Source organism: Macrobrachium rosenbergii, chromosome 11, assembly GCF_040412425.1.
Source record: "Macrobrachium rosenbergii isolate ZJJX-2024 chromosome 11, ASM4041242v1, whole genome shotgun sequence".
Taxonomy (NCBI): domain Eukaryota; kingdom Metazoa; phylum Arthropoda; class Malacostraca; order Decapoda; family Palaemonidae; genus Macrobrachium; species Macrobrachium rosenbergii.
This window is the reverse complement of record NC_089751.1, coordinates 543,945-561,879: the sequence shown is the minus strand read 5'-3', so window position 1 is coordinate 561,879 and position 17,935 is coordinate 543,945. Positions and strand designations below refer to the sequence as shown.

The window sequence follows — 17,935 nt, the reverse complement described above, 5'->3', positions numbered from 1 at the left end:
TCTCAACAACACTAACTACCAACGGCTCCATTTGACGGTCAAACCAAGAGCTGCGTTTTCCAAACGTACCAGTGAGCTATCACAGTGGAGGTGGGTTAATGCCGAAACCAAGTACGGTTTCCCCGCTCTTGACGGGTAAATAATTACGGCAGATTCTGCATAAACTTATACCTCCCTTGGTGGCTCAATGGTTTGACCATCGAACAGTCTTTGGAAGTGTCGAAGGATTGAGACCTGGAGGTACTGATCCATTTATCACTTAAAAAACTCCCCCTTCGGTGGTAATTCCTCATTGGGGATATCGCCTAAGTAGTGTGATAAAAAACTCCCCCTTTGGTGGTAATTCCTCATTGGGGATATTCCCTAAGTAGTGTGAACTGGATATCAAACAACGTTTGTAGCTTCATGATTGTATACAAATCACGGTGTAATAAAAATGTCCCAAACATACCAATGAGCTATCAAGGTGGAGCTGGGTTAATTTGCCGAAGCCAAGAACAGTTTCCCCGCTCTCGGCAGATAAATAACCATAGCAGATTCATCATTACCTTATACCTCCCTTGGTGGCTCATTGGTTTGATCATCGAATGAAGTCATTGGATGTTACTGTGTCGAGGCATTGAGATCCGGTGGTACCGATCCATTTATCGCTTAAAAAGATCCCCTTCGATGATAATTCCCCATAGGAGATATTCCCAAAAAGAGCGTGAATTGGATATTCAACGATATTTGTAGCATCATAATTATGTCTATATCAATATATATATATATATATATATATATATATATATATATATATATATATATATATATATATATATATATATATATATATATATATATATATATATGTATATATATATATATACATATACATATATATATATATATATATATATACATATATATATATATATATATATATATATATATATATATATATATATATATATATATATATATATATATATATATATATATATATATATATATATATATATATATATATATATATATATATATATATATATATATATATATATATATATATATATATATATATATATATATATATATATATATATATATATATATATATATATATTGTCAAGAATAAACATCCCTCCTCCTGTATATTTGATTCCGTCATTTAATTTTGAATTCGGCTGTTATTCATTTGCTTATCGAGTCGGGGAATTTGGCGGGCATCGCACAATACCCGAGCCTACTGGAACAGCCATTAGCTAGGCCTCCTTACCCCCCACCCTAACATCGTGCAATCCAGCAAACAATACAAACCCCCTTTCCCCCCCATCACTCGATGGGGAGACATGTAGGGATAGGGGAGGCCAAAAGGGCCATTTAGCACTAGGGAACAGGTAGAATTCTGAGCTGTAGGCATATAATGATAAGTGTGCTGGTTCTTTTGACATACTTGCAGGTACAGTTTGCCCAACGCCAGAAGCTCGAAGAAGCCATGCTTTTGAAAAGCAGGGAGACGCTCCCCTATCTTCACCTGTAGCAGACGTGCTGCATTGTTTTCCCGCTCTGCTGGTTGAAGTAACTTTGACGACAACTGGAACAGTTGTAGGCACCAACAACAGTCATAAAAGGGGAGACACGCAGAACGATCGCAATCCGTGCTTCAGTATCTCATCTGCCACCAAAATTCTGAAAATTCCTGGTCACAGTCAGTACCGAATTCCGTTGTGGGCCGAAAATGTTCATATGAATTATTCTCTCATCCTGGAGTTCCAGCATTTGCCTTATCTGAGACCATTTCGTGTAATCAGGGCAAGACTGAATGTTATTATTATCATTGAACTGATTGTATTACATATTGGCCCCATTTTAATCAACTTGCTTGTTGCAAAATCATTGCATCATTGTGCCCTGAATCTGCCCCTTAGTGATTATGTTGTTCTGTGTCTCATTGTTTATTTGCTAAGTTTCTGTAAATAAATCCCTGTAAATTTGTAAAAGAATTCTAATTCCCATATGGCGACCTTCCCCATTCAGTTGTAAATCCAGGAAAATCTAAGGTAAGTTTTCAAATAACTTTTCCTTTTGCTCATAAACTGGGCTCTCTTGGTTTCGTGGCAGCATCATTATAATTTTGTTTCAATTTTCTCACATCCAAGAGTCTAGTTTATGACAGTGACGACCAATTGTCAGGATTAGTCTATTAGCATTAATTAGCCTCGCTATTAAGCTAGACTAGAAAAAAACAGGAATATATGAAATCAATTATTTCAGTCACGGTAATCATTTCATTATTCAAGAGCACAAGAAGCGATCGGAGCCGAGAACTTTGGTAAACAGTGTGTGTGTGTGCATGTCCTAAAATTAAGGAAATAAGAGTAATATTAATATTCCTTTAGAGAAACGCAGTTCTCATATTGTATAAGCGTTCACAAGGCAGGGGAATGCATAGGGTTCTTATATTAGCGAAAACAGGGGGTAGGCGCGAAGTGTACGTCCGCAAAATTTCTAGAGTGTAGGACAAAGTGTCGAGTTGTAAACGAGTAAATATAGGAATTGGGAAGGGATTAGTTAGTGAATTTTGCATGTGTAAGCGAGGACCAGTAGCTAGGAGTTTATTTCGAATAGTTATGGCAAAGAAAATGTACATTTCTTGGTTAGTGATACATTTTGAAATAACCATTATCTTACAGGAGACCGTATATAGCGATATCTGGCATTTATACAAGCTGCTAGCGAGAAACAGTTGTGTTCAAACAGCGCATGCATAAAACTGTCCCAGTGTTGGATGAAAAAACAGTTCCAAGCGTAGTTATTTAACGAACCCTCAGTACATATTAAAGAATATTAACGTAAAGTAAAAGTGCTAATATTCAAAGTTAAATCATTCATGTCGCATTTCAAACCCGCATTTAGCAAGAAAGTGCAGTTTTGTTTTTTTCCTTTTCTCCATCCAATTCCACTTCGTTCTGTCGCCGACAAGCAAGGTCCTACGATCAGCTGTTTTCCCACGCGTATTTGTTCCCACAATGTTCGTTCAAGGAACGAGCTTCCTCCTTGTGTGCTAACGGAACTTTGTGAAACAATTTGAACCACCCTTGCATACCATACCCCAAGCTTTTGATGTGTGCGAGGCAGGAGCAGTTCCCTAAAATACTCAACATAATTTCGCAACCATAAAAAAGGGATTAAAATTTCATAACAAATACGTGCCATTACATATCGCTCACCAAGAGAGAGATTTATTTTTTCCCTCCGCTTCCCTCCTGCATTAGTTCATTTCAACACGGGACAGACGTAATTTACTTACGACTTTGGGAATCAACTCACAAATTATAAAAGGCAGGTACAAAGAATTATATTAATACGTAATCTGAAATTTCAAATTCATTACCCATTAAATTTTATCCTATACACAGGGCGTAATTTCTGAACGCTTGTGTTTAACGGAGTAATCAAGCCTACCAGCTTTTCTTTCCAAGTGTTTCGGCCCAGATCATTTAGCGTATGCTATAAAGCGCATATATATTATATCTTGTTACTTGTTCCAACTGACGTGCGGGAGTGGGTATATTTTATCTCAGACTTACGTGTTGCAAGTGCTAAAAAAACATTGCACATGGTGTGCCTCCCTTGTAGCCTACCTGTCCTCATGTCAGGCAGCGCCCACTAGTTCTCATAACTAGCTACCCACTCGTGCCAAATCCAGTTTCCATTTCTCTCAGTGCCACTAATCTGCAGCACTGCTAAGCACCCAATCACTGAAGCACTTATCTTTCTCCTTTCACTTTCCTATCTCTTCCCTTCTGTTGGAGTCTCTCATTTACCTTTTTACTCCCTACTTAGCTTCTGCTCAGGCAGAATACCTCACCTTCAGTGCCGATTCATGCACTGACATTTTGCATTGCTCCACGGAGCGCACCGGCACCACAGTGCCACCTAACCAAAGCACCCTCTTATAAGCCATTGCACCTGTATTGAAGAAACAGGGTGCCATACAACCAGTGTTTCCACCCATAAGGACCGCAGCTCCTTCAGGAACACCTTATTAACAGTGCATCCGCCCATAAGGACTATAGAGCCTTCAGGAGCACTCCATTTATCAGCGTATCCGCCAATAAGGACTCAGACTTCCTTCAGGAATTCTTTCCCCTAGTGTGACCTTCGCATGGCACACTCATCCACAGTGCCACCGCATTCAAAGGTGCCACTCATTGAAGTCCCCTAATCTAAGAACACTTCCTCATCGTCACAACACCTTTCCTCCGGGAACACCCATATAACTCACTCAGCACCCCTTCCCCATCAGCAACATGTCAACCGAGGAGCACCAATATTTTAGGAATATAGGGAAGGAGGATGGTCTTTCCGGCCAGGCCCTTCAAAGGTTTGTAAGGGAACATATTGCTGAGAAGAGAAAGTATGAAGAAGAACAAAGGCAGCAAGAAGAAGAAAGAGAAGAGCGGAGAAGGCACAAGAAGCCGAGCAGCGGAGAGAAGAAGAAGAAAGAGAAGAACGGAGAAGACAGCAAGAAGAAGATAGAGAAGAAAGACGAAGACAGCATGAACTAGCCCTCAAAGACAGGGAGCTCGAGTTGGAGAGAGCCAAGAAGGAAAGCACGGAAGCTTTAGCAGCACAACAAGCCTCTAGCCCCACTCCATCTGCCATAAATACCTCTCTGTCGACAGTCAATAACCTTGTGGGAAAATGGACTGAAGACGAGCCGGAACAGTGGCTCTAAGAGATCGAATTCCTCTCCGAGACCTATGACGTCAGCCTGGCTGAGAGGGCCTTACTGCTTACCAAGCACCTAGACAGGAAGGCCAAGGCTGCTCACCGAGCCCTGGAAAGAGATCAACGAGGGGACATGGCTGCTGTCCGTGAGGCCATCGCTAAGGCGTGTGAAATCACCCCTGAGAGGTGGAGACAAAGATTCAGAGGTATGGCTAAGAACGTCGGCTGATCCTGGACGGAATGGGCCTGTCACAAGACCCAAGCGGGGACCCGCTGGTTAGAGTCTATGTGGTGCGACACCTTTGAGGATTTGTTCAACCGGACCATGCTGGAGGAGCTCTTCCAGTGTGCGCCCTGGCCTCTGGATGTGTATCTTAATGATAAGCAGCCAGCCACCCTCAAGGAAGTCTGCCGCTTAGCTGATGCCTGGGAGACATACAATCCTTCCCATGGCACCTTGCAGTGTAAAATAGTGCCACCCAGACACCTCTCGGGCTGAAATCGCTCACGGAACGGCCCGCCTAACAAACCTCCGTGCCCCATCTGTAAAAGCTATGGCCATGCCGAAGCTGATTGCCGCTATAAAGATAGCAATCAGCAGGGCAACAACTCTCGGCAGCCTACCAGCAACCATCAGCCCTCCTCTCCGCCAAATTCAACAGCGTCTTCCCAGCACACCGTCACTGCCGGGAAATCAACATATCACCGGGGCCCCTGCCAAGACTGTGGAGCTTCAGGAAACTCTTCTGCTGGGTATCCTGCATGCCCAAAACATGTGGTCGCACCCAGGCACGTGAACATAATCAGTGCCACCGCCTCCTTAGCTGAGCCGCCGGAGAGAACTCACCCTGAGAGGGTCTGGACACAGCCCGTCTCAGTGGCTTCTCTGAACGGTTCCAGCACCCCAGTGCACCTGCCAACTACTGCCGACACTGGCTCAGACATTAGTCTGATCGATCGGGCCCAAGTGCCAGCCAGTGCCAAGGTAGAGGAGCACACCAAGTGGACCGTGACCTGGGTGGACGAACAGTCCCTGACTGTCCCCACAGTTGAGCTCAGGGTGATTACCCCTTGGAGCAACAAGGTGCATCGTCTTGGCGTTTTCAAGCGAATTAGGCACGGAGTGGAGTTCCTGCTTGGTCGAGACATCCTCTGGGGATGTCCCACCCCCACACCACTATGTTGCCTGACTGCTTCCGCCAGCACATCCAGCGCCACGTCTTCAGACAGGGACACAACCTTTGTGACAGCTGTGCCCCCATCAGCCGATACTAATCCATCGCATTCACCTGCTAGGCCTAGTTGGCTAGAAGCTCGTCCAATTATGTAGAAATCTTTGTTTTCAATGGGGCTTTTACAAAATTCCGCATGACTTCTGATGTAGGAGTGTTCGGGGTTGGAGATTTTTACCCATGTACGAAAACTTACCCCCCTATGTGAGTCTATGCATACTTTTAGAAGTCTCTGAGTGGATCCCACATAAATCCCCGAGTTACACTTGGGGCAAGAATACTTATACACCACTCCGGAGGACATCGTAGCACAAAGCTGATCCTTAAATTTAAAAATAGAGTCAATCATTAGGGGGTTGAGAGGAATAAGTTTAACATCTAGATTTCTACATAATTGGACGAGCTTCTAGCCAACTGGAACTACCAATACTCGAGTCTCTTATTATAAAACAGCTTGTTCTGAAGTTGAACACTCAGCCTTCGGCTGTTCCTTTATACCTGTCATAATGATAATGTTTTTGTCGTTTTGTTTCTCCTTCGAAGACCTCATTTTCTGTATTTGTGTCGTACTGACAGGTTGGCTCCATACCCTTAGTCACTTTTATTTATTTATTTATTTGTTTTCTTAATGTGATTTTAAATTTTAGTGTTTTAAAACATAAATATTTTAAATATAATTTTTTTACTTGTCTTTTATATATTCTATTTGTTTTAATTAGTTTCTCTGTATTTTACCTGTTCCTTGGTGTCCTTTGTGTAAAAGTTTCCTTTTAAGTCGATTGTCATTTTTTATATTCTGACTTTGCCTTTGCATAATTTTTATGTAATTTTTATTGTCAATGTTTTTTTTTTTAATTCTAGAACCCCTGATAATGTAATCATGGATTATGAAACATTGGGAATAAACATGTAATCAAATGGCTAATGAAGAGTTTTCCTGTCTGCATTCCCATCCCTTGCTCATTGGTATATATATATATATATATATATATATATATATATATATATATATATATATATATATATATATATATATATATATATATATATATATAGATAGATAGATAGATAGACAGATATATAGCTATATATATGTAATTGTAATAGCCACAATGCCCTCTTCTCGAATTCTTTTGCACATTTTTGGATACGCTTGTCACTGCAAAGCCATAAGATCCAAGCGCAAGAAATTGAAGAGACTGTGATGCCCCATCACGGGAAACTAACCCATGTCACCATAATCACAAGGAGGTCACGTTGCTGACCTGACCACGAGAAGGATAAAAGTCTATTACCTTTCGTACATTCATATACCTGTCGTTTTCATATATATTTATTGGAGCTGGAATAGACCCATCCTCACCATCGTAGCCAAGTGGGCAATCGTTTTTACTGCTTTTTAGGCTGAAATATATATGTAGAACCTACTGGTCTCTTTTACCAGATACATATGTAATTGTAATAGCCACAATGCCCTCTTAACTTCTCAAATTTTCAAATTCTTCGCTCCTTTTTGGATATGCTTGTCACTACAAAGCCATAAGATCTAAGCGCAAAAAATTGAAGACACTGTGATGCCTGGTCTCGGGAAATGAACCCACGTCACCATAATAACAAGGAGGTCACGTTGCCGACCTGGCCACGAGAAGAATAAAAATCTATTACCTCTCATACATACATATACCTGCCGTTTTCAGATATATTTATTAGAGCTGGAATAGACGCATCCTCACCATCGTTGCATCACAGTCTCCTTAATTTCTTGCGCTTGGATCTTACGGCTTTGTAGTGACAAGCATATCCAAAAATGCACAAAGAATTCGATAAGTTAACAGGGCATTGTGGCTATTACAATTACATATGTATCTGGTAAAAGTGACCAGTAGATTATACATATATGTTTCAGCCTAAAAAGCAATAAAAGCGATTGCCCACTTGGCTACGATGGTGAGGATGGGTCTATTCCAGCTCTAATAAATATATCTGAAAACGACAGGTATATGTATGTAATGCACTTTTATCCTTCTCATGGTCAGATCGGCAACGTAACCTCCTTGTGATTATGGTGACGCGGGTTCGTTTCCTGCGACCGGGCATCACAGTCCCCTCAATTTCTTGCGCTTGGCTCTTATGGCTTGGTAGTGACAAGAATATCCTAAAATGTGCAAAGAATTACAGAAGTTAAAGAGGGCATTGTGGCTATTACAATTACATAAGTATCTGGTAAAAGCGACCAGTAGATTCTACATATATATATATATATATATATATATATATATATATATATATATATATATATATATATATATATATATATATATATATATATCATTATATATTGTAATGGTTTATGGGGATGACTGCGTGTTTTAATTTAAATTAACACTCTTTGTCTTACAAAACCCTTGTAACCCCACAAACAGGATACTTTCAAGAATAATTAATAATAGGAAAGTTGCCAAGTGAAAGTTTGTTTCTTAACACTAGTTTATTATTTACATACACAGCATGGTGAATTTATCAAGGAAAAATTGGACACTCTCACTAAAATAACAAATGGAAAAGTACATTATAGCAATTACTGAGTGAATGACAATGCATCAAATTTATGAGTACGGCCACTTGCAAGTGGTCCCTAGGCCACTCGACAAAAAAAATTTCAATCTCTATAAGTGAGTTACACCAAGAACTGGAGGGAATTCCTATTTTCTACTCACTTCTTACCAAGAGGCCAGAAATACTATATGCCCTGTTCAAGGAATAACACTCTGGGTATAACATGGTCGCTGTTTAAGTCAAAGAGATAAGACATTACTTGAGCGATGAAATGAAAGAGAGATATGATTAAAATGAGTCAAAGAAAAAGACACTGGCCAACCAATTTCCCTTTTGTGTGTGTGTGTGTATATGTGTATATATATATATATATATATATATATATATATATATATATATATATATATATATATATCTATCTATATATATATATATACATATATCTATCTATCTATATATATATATATATATATATATATATATATATATATATATATATATATATATTTCTGACTCTTAATCGTCATAAACTGGACTCTTGGCTGGTGAGAAAAAGTCAGAAATTTATTTCTGTTCCACACGTTTGAAACAAAATTATAATGATGCTGCCAAAATTATAATGAAACCAAGAGAGCCCAGTTTATGAGCAAAAGGAAAAGTTATTTGAAAACTTACCTTAGATTTTCCTGGATTTACAACTGAATGGGGAAGGTTGCCATATGGGAATTAGAATTCTTTTACAAATTTACAGGGATTTATTTACAGAAACTTAGCAAATAAACAATGAGACACAGAACAACATAATCACTAAGGGGCAGATTCAGTTATAGGACACAGGGAACAATGATGCAATGATTTTGCAACAAACAAGTTGATTAAAATGGGGCCAATATGTAATACAATCAGTTCAATGATAATAATAACATTCAGTCTTGCCCTGATTACACGAAATGGTCTCAGATAAGGCAAATGGTGGAACTCCAGGATGAGGGAATAATTCATATGAACATTTTCGGGCCACAACGGAATTCGGTACTGACTGCGACCAGGAATTTTCAGGATTTTGGTGGCAGACGAGATACTGAAGCATGGATTGCGATCGCTCCGCGTGTCTCCCTTTTTATGACTGTTGTTGGTGCCTACAACCGTTACAGTTGTCGTCGAAGTCAGTTCAACCAGCAGAGCGGGAAAACATTGCAACACATCTGCTACAGGTGAAGATACGGGAGCGTCTCCCTGCTTTTCAAAAGCATGGCTTCTTCAAGCGTCTGGCGTTGGGCCAACCGTACCTGCAAGTATGTCAAAAGAACCAGCACACTTATCATTATATGCCTACAGCTCAGAATTCTACCTGTTCCCCAGCGCTAAATGGCCCTTTTGGCCTCCCCTATCCCTACATGTCTCCCCATCGTGTGATGGGGGGGGTAAAGGGGGTTTATATTGTTTGCTGGATTGGACGATGTTAGGGTGGGGGGTAAGGAGGCCTAGCTAACGGCTGTTCCAGTAGGCTCAGGTATTGTGCGACGACCGCCAAATTCCCCGACTCGATAAGCAAATGAATAACAGCCGAATTCAAAATTAAATGACGGAATCAAATATACAGGAGGGAGGGATGTTTATTCTTGACAGGTCCCCCCTTAAAAAAGGCCCTTCACACCCTTTCGGGTGTGAGGATCTTACTAATTCCTCCCAACTGGCCCGTGACCCTACATAAGGTGGATTGTGGCTCTGCACACCTAAGGAACCTACCTAACTGCTAAGAGGGGTTCTGAATTGGCTAATTTACAGGCCTAACTTACCTAAGGGTATAGATACGGCTACTAACTGGCTAGGATGACGGGAGAAATCTATGCCTAGACACATGCACACTGTACACACCTAACCTAACCTAACCTACTATCCCCACGACTCTGGCACTGCATGAACTGGCACTAAGGAATGGCATGCAATGAGTTATGATCGGCACTATGCTTTACAACTAACACACAACAAATTGAAACTTGACTAACCTGAAGGGTAATTCACAATGTATGATTAAGTAATATATCAGTTTGAGTCTAGAGTGGGTTGGAAGGATGTTAGTTGGAAAAGGGTTAGTAGTACAAAGGCCTAAGTGGTTAATGGTTAATGCTACAGGCTCAGAGGTCACACAATCTACCTTCTCTGGGCAGGTGCCAGGATCGCTCTGAGAGGGAAGCGGCACTGTGCCAACGGGCATGAGTGCCAAGAGAGCTTATGGCTCTGACTCACTAAGTGAATTTCTTCTGCCCCTTCTTCTTCTTCAGGGGTCTCCAGGGTCTGGCTAGGCCATTCCTAGGGGGTGATGAGGATACGTACTCTGAAGAACGGCCAGGAGTGCCATCAGGAGCAGGATCAGGGGCAGCCTCGAGGGCTACGGGCTGGCCTCCTACTTCGGCTGCTGCGACAACCGTCGTGGGAAGAGAACCAGCATCTGCGTCCTGGCCAGACAGCTCCTGGTCAACTAAAAAAGAGGTAATTTCCAGGCCTGCCAGAGGGTCGTCCTCAGCAGGTGGAAGAGTGTTGGAAGAAGAAACATCAGGGGTCGGAGGTTTGCACTGTGCGATGATCACAGTTGTGAGATTTGGTGGATCTCCTGTAGGAGGATCAGAGTCATGTTCGGGGTCCGGCATTGGCACTAACTCAGGGCCAGGCTCGGGAAGTACACTTGGCAGGGAGCATCCAGCCAAGATGGGTGGAGCTTCGCATTGACCAGTGCTTGCAAGTGGCACTGGCAGCAAATGGGTGTCAGACAAAGCTGAAAGGGGACCCGGGGGATCAAGACCCCTCGGTGCCCCTGGCGTGATCTGGGACAGCGATTCCTGTCTTGGTGAGAGGATTGGACGTCTTGGTTCGGTGGAGTTGGCCGCTGCGGCTAGCCTACTGGGGCACTTCGACCATCTCTCAGAATGGCCCCTTATGTTGCAGGTCCTGCAGTGGCAATTTGTTCGATCCCTTTGTGATGAGGGAGTAATTCTTTGGTGGCCATCCGGGCGCAAGACCCGCAGACTAGGCCTAGCAGGTGAATGCGATGGATTAGTATCGGCTGACGGGGGCACAACTGTCACAAAGGCTGTGTCCCTGTCTGAAGACGTGGCGCTGGATGTGCTGGTGGAAGCAGTCAGGCAACATAGTGGTGTGGGGGTGGGACATCCCCAGAGGATGCCTCGACTAAGCAGGAACTCCACTCCGTGCCTAATTTGCTTGACAACGCCAAGACGATGCACCTTGTTGCTCCAAGGGGTAATCACCCTGAGCTCAACTGTGGGGACGGTCAGGGACTGTCGTCCACCCAGGTCACGGTCCACTTGGTGTGCTCTACCTTGGCACTGGCTGGCACTTGGGCCCGATCGATCAGAGTAATGTCAGAGCCAGTGTCGGCAGTAGTTGGTAGGTGCACTGGGGGGCTGGAACCGTCCAGAGAAGCCTTCTCTTTCTTCTTCTTGCTGCCTTTGTTCTTCTTCATACTTTCTCTTCTCAGCAATATGTTCCCTTACAAACCTTTGAAGGGCCTGGCCGGAAAGACCATCCTCCTTCCCTATATTCCTAAAATATTGGTGCTCCTCGGTTGACATGTTGCTGATGGGGAAGGGGTGCTGAGTGAGTTATATGGGTGTTCCCGGAGGAAAGGTGTTGTGACGATGAGGAAGCGTCCTTAGATTAGGGGCACTTTAATGAGTGGCACCTTTGAATGCGGTGGCACTGTGGATGAGTGTGCCATGCGAAGGTCACACTAGGGGAAAGCATTCCTGAAGGAAGTCTGAGTCCTTATGGGTGGATACGCTGATAAATGGAGTGCTCCTGAAGGCTCTGTAGTCCTTATGGGCAGATGCACTGTTAATGAGGTGTTCCTGAAGGAGCTGCGGTCCTTATGGGTGGAAACACTGGTTGTATGGCACCCTGTTTCTTCAATACAGGTGCAATGGCTTATAAGAGGTTGCTTTGGTTAGGTGGCACTGTGGTGCCGGTGCGCTCCGTGGAGCAATGCAAAATGTCAGTGCATGAATCGGCACTGAAGGTGAGGTACTCTGCCTGAGCAGAAGGTAAGTAGGGAGTAAAAGGTAAATGAGAGACTCCAACAGAAGGGAAGAGATAGGAAAGTGAAAGGAGAAAGATAAGTGCTTCAGTGATTGGGTGCTTAGCAGTGCCGCATATTAGTGGCACTGAGAGAAATGGAAACTGGATGTGGTACGAGTGGGTAGCTAGTTATGAGAACTAGTGGGCGCTGCCTGACATGAGGACAGGTAGGCTATGAGGGAGGCACACCATGTGCAATGGTTTTTCAGCACTTGCAACACGCAAGTCTGAGATAAAATATACCCACTCCTGCACATCAGTTGGAACACGTAACAAGCTATAATATATATGCTCTTTATAGTGTACGCTAAATGATCTGGGCCGAAACACATGGAAAGAAAAGCTGGTAGGCTTGATTACTCCGCTAAACACAAGCGTTCAGAAATTACGCCCTGTGTATAGGATAAAATTTAATGGGTAATGAATTTGAAATTTCAGATTACGTATTAATATAATTCTTTGTATCTGCCTTTTATAATTTGTGAGGTGATTTCCAAACTCGTAAGTAAATTACGTCTGCCCCGAGTTGAAATGAACTCATGCAGGAGGGAAGTGGAGGGAAAAAATAAATCTCTCTCTCGCTCTCTCTCTCGGTGAGTGATATGTAATGGCACGTATTTGTTATGAAATTTTAATCCCTTTATTTTACGCTTAAGCGAAAATTAAATTATGGTTGCGAAATTATGTTAGGTATTTTAGGGAATTGCTCCTACCTCGCACACATCAAAAGCTTGGGGTATGGTACGCAAGGGTGGTTCAAATTGTTTCACAAAGTTCCGTTAGCACACAAGGAGGAGGCTCGTTCCTTGAACGAACGTTGTGGGAACGAATACGCATAGGAAAACAGCTGATCGTAGGCCCTTGCTTGTCGGCGACAGAACGAAGTGGAATTGGATGGAGAAAAGGAAAAAAACAAAACTGCACTTTCTTGCTAAATGCGGGTTTGAAATGCGACATGAATGATTTAACTTTGAATATCAGCACTGTCTTTACTTTACGTTAATATTCTTTAATATGTACTGAGGGTTCGTTAAATAACTACGCTTGGAACTGTTTTTTCATCCAACACTGGGACAGTTTTATGCATGCGCTGTTTGAACACAACTGTTTCTTGCTAGCCGTATAAATGCCAGATATCGCTATATGGTCTCCTGTAAGCTAATGGTTATTTCAAAATGTATCACTAACCAAGAAATGTACATTTTCTTTGCCATAACTATTCCGAAATAAACTCCTAGCTACTGGTCCTCGCTTACACATGCAAAATTCACTAACTAATCCCTTCCCAATTCTTATATTTACTCGTTTACAACTCGACACTTTGTCCTACACTCTAGAAATTTCGCGGACGTACACTTCGCACCTACCTCTCTGTTTTCGCTAATATAAGAACCCTATCGTTATGAACGCTTATACGATATGAGAACTGCGTTTCTCTAAAGGAATATTAATATTACTCTTATTTTCTTAATTTTAGGACATGCACACCACACACACTGTTTACCAAAGTTCTCGGCTCCGATCGCTTCCTGTGCTCTTGAATAATGAAATGATTACCGTGACTGAAATAATTGATTTCATATATTCCTGGTTTTTTCTAGTCTAGCTTAATAGCGAGGCTAATTAACGCTAATAGACTAATCCTGGCAATTGGTTGTCACTGTCATAAACTGGACTCTTGGATGGTGAGAAAATTGAAACAAAATTATAATGATGCTGCCACGAAACCAAGAGAGCCCAGTTTATGAGCAAAAGAAAAAGTTATTTGAAAACTTACCTTAGATTTTCCTGGATTTACAACTGAATGGGGAAGGTCGCCATATGGGAATTAGAATTCTTTTACAAATTTACAGGGATTTATTTACAGAAACTTAGCAAATAAACAATGAGACACAGAACAACATAGTCACTAAGGGGCAGATTCAGTTATAGGACACAGGGCACAATGATGCAATGATTTTGCAACAAGCAAGTTGATTAAAATGGGGCCAATATGTAATACAATCAGTTCAGTGATAATAATAACATTCAGTCTTGCCCTGATTACACAAAATGGTCTCAGATAAGGCAAATGGTGGAACTCCAGGATGAGAGAATAATTCATATGAACATTTTCGGGCCACAACGGAATTCGGCACTGACTGCGACCAGAAATTTTCAGGATTTTGGTGGCAGACGAGATACTGAAGCACGGATTGCGACCATTCTGTGTGTCTCCTCTTTTATGACTGTTGTTGGCGCCTACAACCATTCCAGTTGTCGTCGACGTTAGTTCAACCAGCGGAGCGGGAAAACAATGCAGCACGTCTGCTACAGGTGAAGATAGAGGAGCGTCTCCCTGCTTTTCAAAAGCATGGCTTCTTCAAGCGTCTGGCGTTGGGCCAACTGTACCTGCAAGTATGTCAAAAGAACCAGCAAAGAGAAATATAGAGATATAGCATTTGTCAAAATTAGAACGATCTTGTACAACACATAAAATAGAAAAGAGAACAAACTTTTATGTTATCAAGAGTAACTGATGTACAGTTAGAGAGAGCAATTGAAATGAATATGTAAAAAAGGTTAAAGCCTCAAGAGTTGTCAGTATTTAGGAGATTAAATCTCTGCAATTCGAAAGAGAGCAACAATACTCATTGAGTTGGAAAAGAGAAACCGTTAGAAGATGCAAAAGACGCTTGGACTAATGATGCCTGATGTAAAAAGATTTTGAAGTGTTCAAAGGAGAGTAAATTTAAATCAGTGTAAAATCTGCCCCACTACTCGAACCTCTATTATAGTCACAGTTATCTGGTCATCTCCTCTTAAGAATTTTTGGAAACAATTACTATTGTTCCTGACAATTCAAAATGTATTTGACAGGGAATGTCATATGCTCATTTGATTTTTTTTTAATGTGAAAGTGACTATTAAAGCAGAAAGCGCTACAAGTTATTTACCAGTATGAAGTGTTGTACCGGATGAACCTTTTATTCCACTATCATTATCTTCATCTCTCAACATTGTTAAATTTTGTACCCTTCTTATCTTTCCAGTCAGTTTGTTTTCGATCTGTTTTTACCTTATTTGATAATGATATCGCAGACCTATATGACATTGTCACATGATAATTGATGCATATTAATGGCTCATAAACAAATTTTCTTCTTAAATATAATACCTCAGTTTTCCCATTAGATCAAACAGTGACAACTTCATATTCTAGAAAAATGACTTTATGAGCCACAGATTTTCCTCCAAGTTGCTTGGATGAGTTTTGTAGGTGCAAAATTTTTTTCCCAATAAACACCTCCTCCAGATTTCTGCCCTCTTTTTTCTCCATCACCACTGATACCCCAACGCGGAGAAGTAGGTTGTCGTAATGCTTCACATATTATATTTCTGAAATAGGCAGTTTCCTCAGCTAAACCCTTCTTTTTAGATTCTCCCACTTGTCCTTCTACCCCTAAAAGGCTCCATGCGAGTCCTTTTCACTCCATCCTCCTCACTCATCCCTACCAAATCTCAATCCCGACTGTCTTGTCAAATCAGTATTATTTATCACTGCTGCACTTGTCGTGCAGTGAGATCCCAAAATCCTCTTCAGCTTCATCACCTCTGTTCACTTTAGCATTTGCTCTTCCTTCCTTCTTAATGCCCTTGTTTCTGAACCATACATCATCATAGATCTGATTAGGGTACATAGATCTTTATTTTTAGTTTACTTGGCATTCTCTTATTTCAAACACTGCTCCTGCTACCTTCTCCATTTCCCCCATGCTGCTTTCATCCTGCTTACAACCTCAGCTTTATACCCTTCCTCCAGGCTTAATGTAGATTCGAAGTACTTGAAATACTCTACCAGTTTTAAATTCATTCTCTTCTATGATGTATAAATAACATTTTCCCTCCTTGCTTCCTGGACACCATAAACTCATTTTTGTACCGCCGCTGATCTCCATGCAACAGGTTCCTGTCACACTCTTAATTCAATCTGCCGCGATCACCAGGGGGACTTATAAGACTCACGTGCTTATTACAACCTTGCAAACACAACAAAGGGTCCCCCCGTACTAACAATAACACAAAACGTGCTCACTGAGGAAAGAGGAGTAAAACTTGGGGCTCAGTTAATACTTATATTTATGATTTCAGCTAATTTAATGAAACAATCAATTCCAATGATGGATACTGCAGAGGCTCTTAATTATTGCTTATATTTATGATTGCAGTTAATTAATCAATTCCTTCCAATAATTAATATAGCAGAGGCTCTTCATGGAACAACATGATGCACATCTCACACGACACCAACCTCCTCTCTGCAAATGAGAGAGCAGTCCACGATCATTCTAATGGCCACCAGGCATAGGACTATCGAATGAATTTGATCAAATCTTAATGTTGGGGGAGGCACTTAATTCACTTATTAACTTCTGCAAAGGTAAATCATTACACGAGTGGCGTTAGATCACTAAATTGCCAGCAGCAATAAAAAAAATTCCGGAAACGAATGGTTGCAAAGATGGAGAGTCGAAAGAAATGAAGATATAGATTGGGCAGAACCCTCTATCACACACGTACCTGATGAAATTAATGTATGCTTCATAAAAAGGAAGCAAGGAGACATCCAGTCGGCCCTTGGAGAAATAGCCAGCCTTGGTATATGTGGGTTGGTAGAGTGTCGTACCAGAGTCGAGGTCCCTCCTTGAGTTGGGGATGTGTTCTCCGAAGAGGTTAGCCAATGTCTGCCCTTCCCTTTGTTCTGGGTCCATGGTTGCCCTCATCTTAGGTAGCTCGAACAGGATTCTTCCTCACGAGTATTTGGAAGTCATAAACAGGACAGTTCGAGGTGTGTGGCTTGAGGAGGGAGTTTAACAAAAGACAGGACTTCCTTTCTGCTGGTCAAACCACGATACGTCGCTTGATTTAGTTCTTTATTTTTTCACATATTGTTATTAGAGTGGTATAAGGCCTGCATTTATATATATATATATATATATATATATATATATATATATATATATATATATATATATATATATATATATATATATATAATCAAAAAGCTACAAACGTCCTTTGGCCGACTGGTTAGTGTGTCACTGTAGTCCTGATTCCTCGTCCGTCGCTGGTTCGATATGGACTTATTATCAACTAAAAATTCCTTTTGGTAACATATATGAAAATATATTACTTCCGAGGTAGAGTGAATTGGATATTAAAGGACGTTTGTAGCTTTCTGATTGTATATGAATCACGGTGATGTGATAAATAGTCATAATATGGCTATGTGCGACAAACGCACTACACGGTCAACATGGCAGAGGTGGGTGGATATCGTCTCCAACGCAAAAACA

General features: G+C 41.4%; 1 protein-coding gene across 2 annotated transcripts in view; it reads left to right on the top strand.

Moving 5' to 3' along the window:
- The window catches only part of mGluR (metabotropic Glutamate Receptor), a 1,154,435-nt gene that overhangs the window by 752,258 nt on the left and 384,242 nt on the right, over window positions 1-17,935 (top strand). The window lies entirely within an intron of this gene.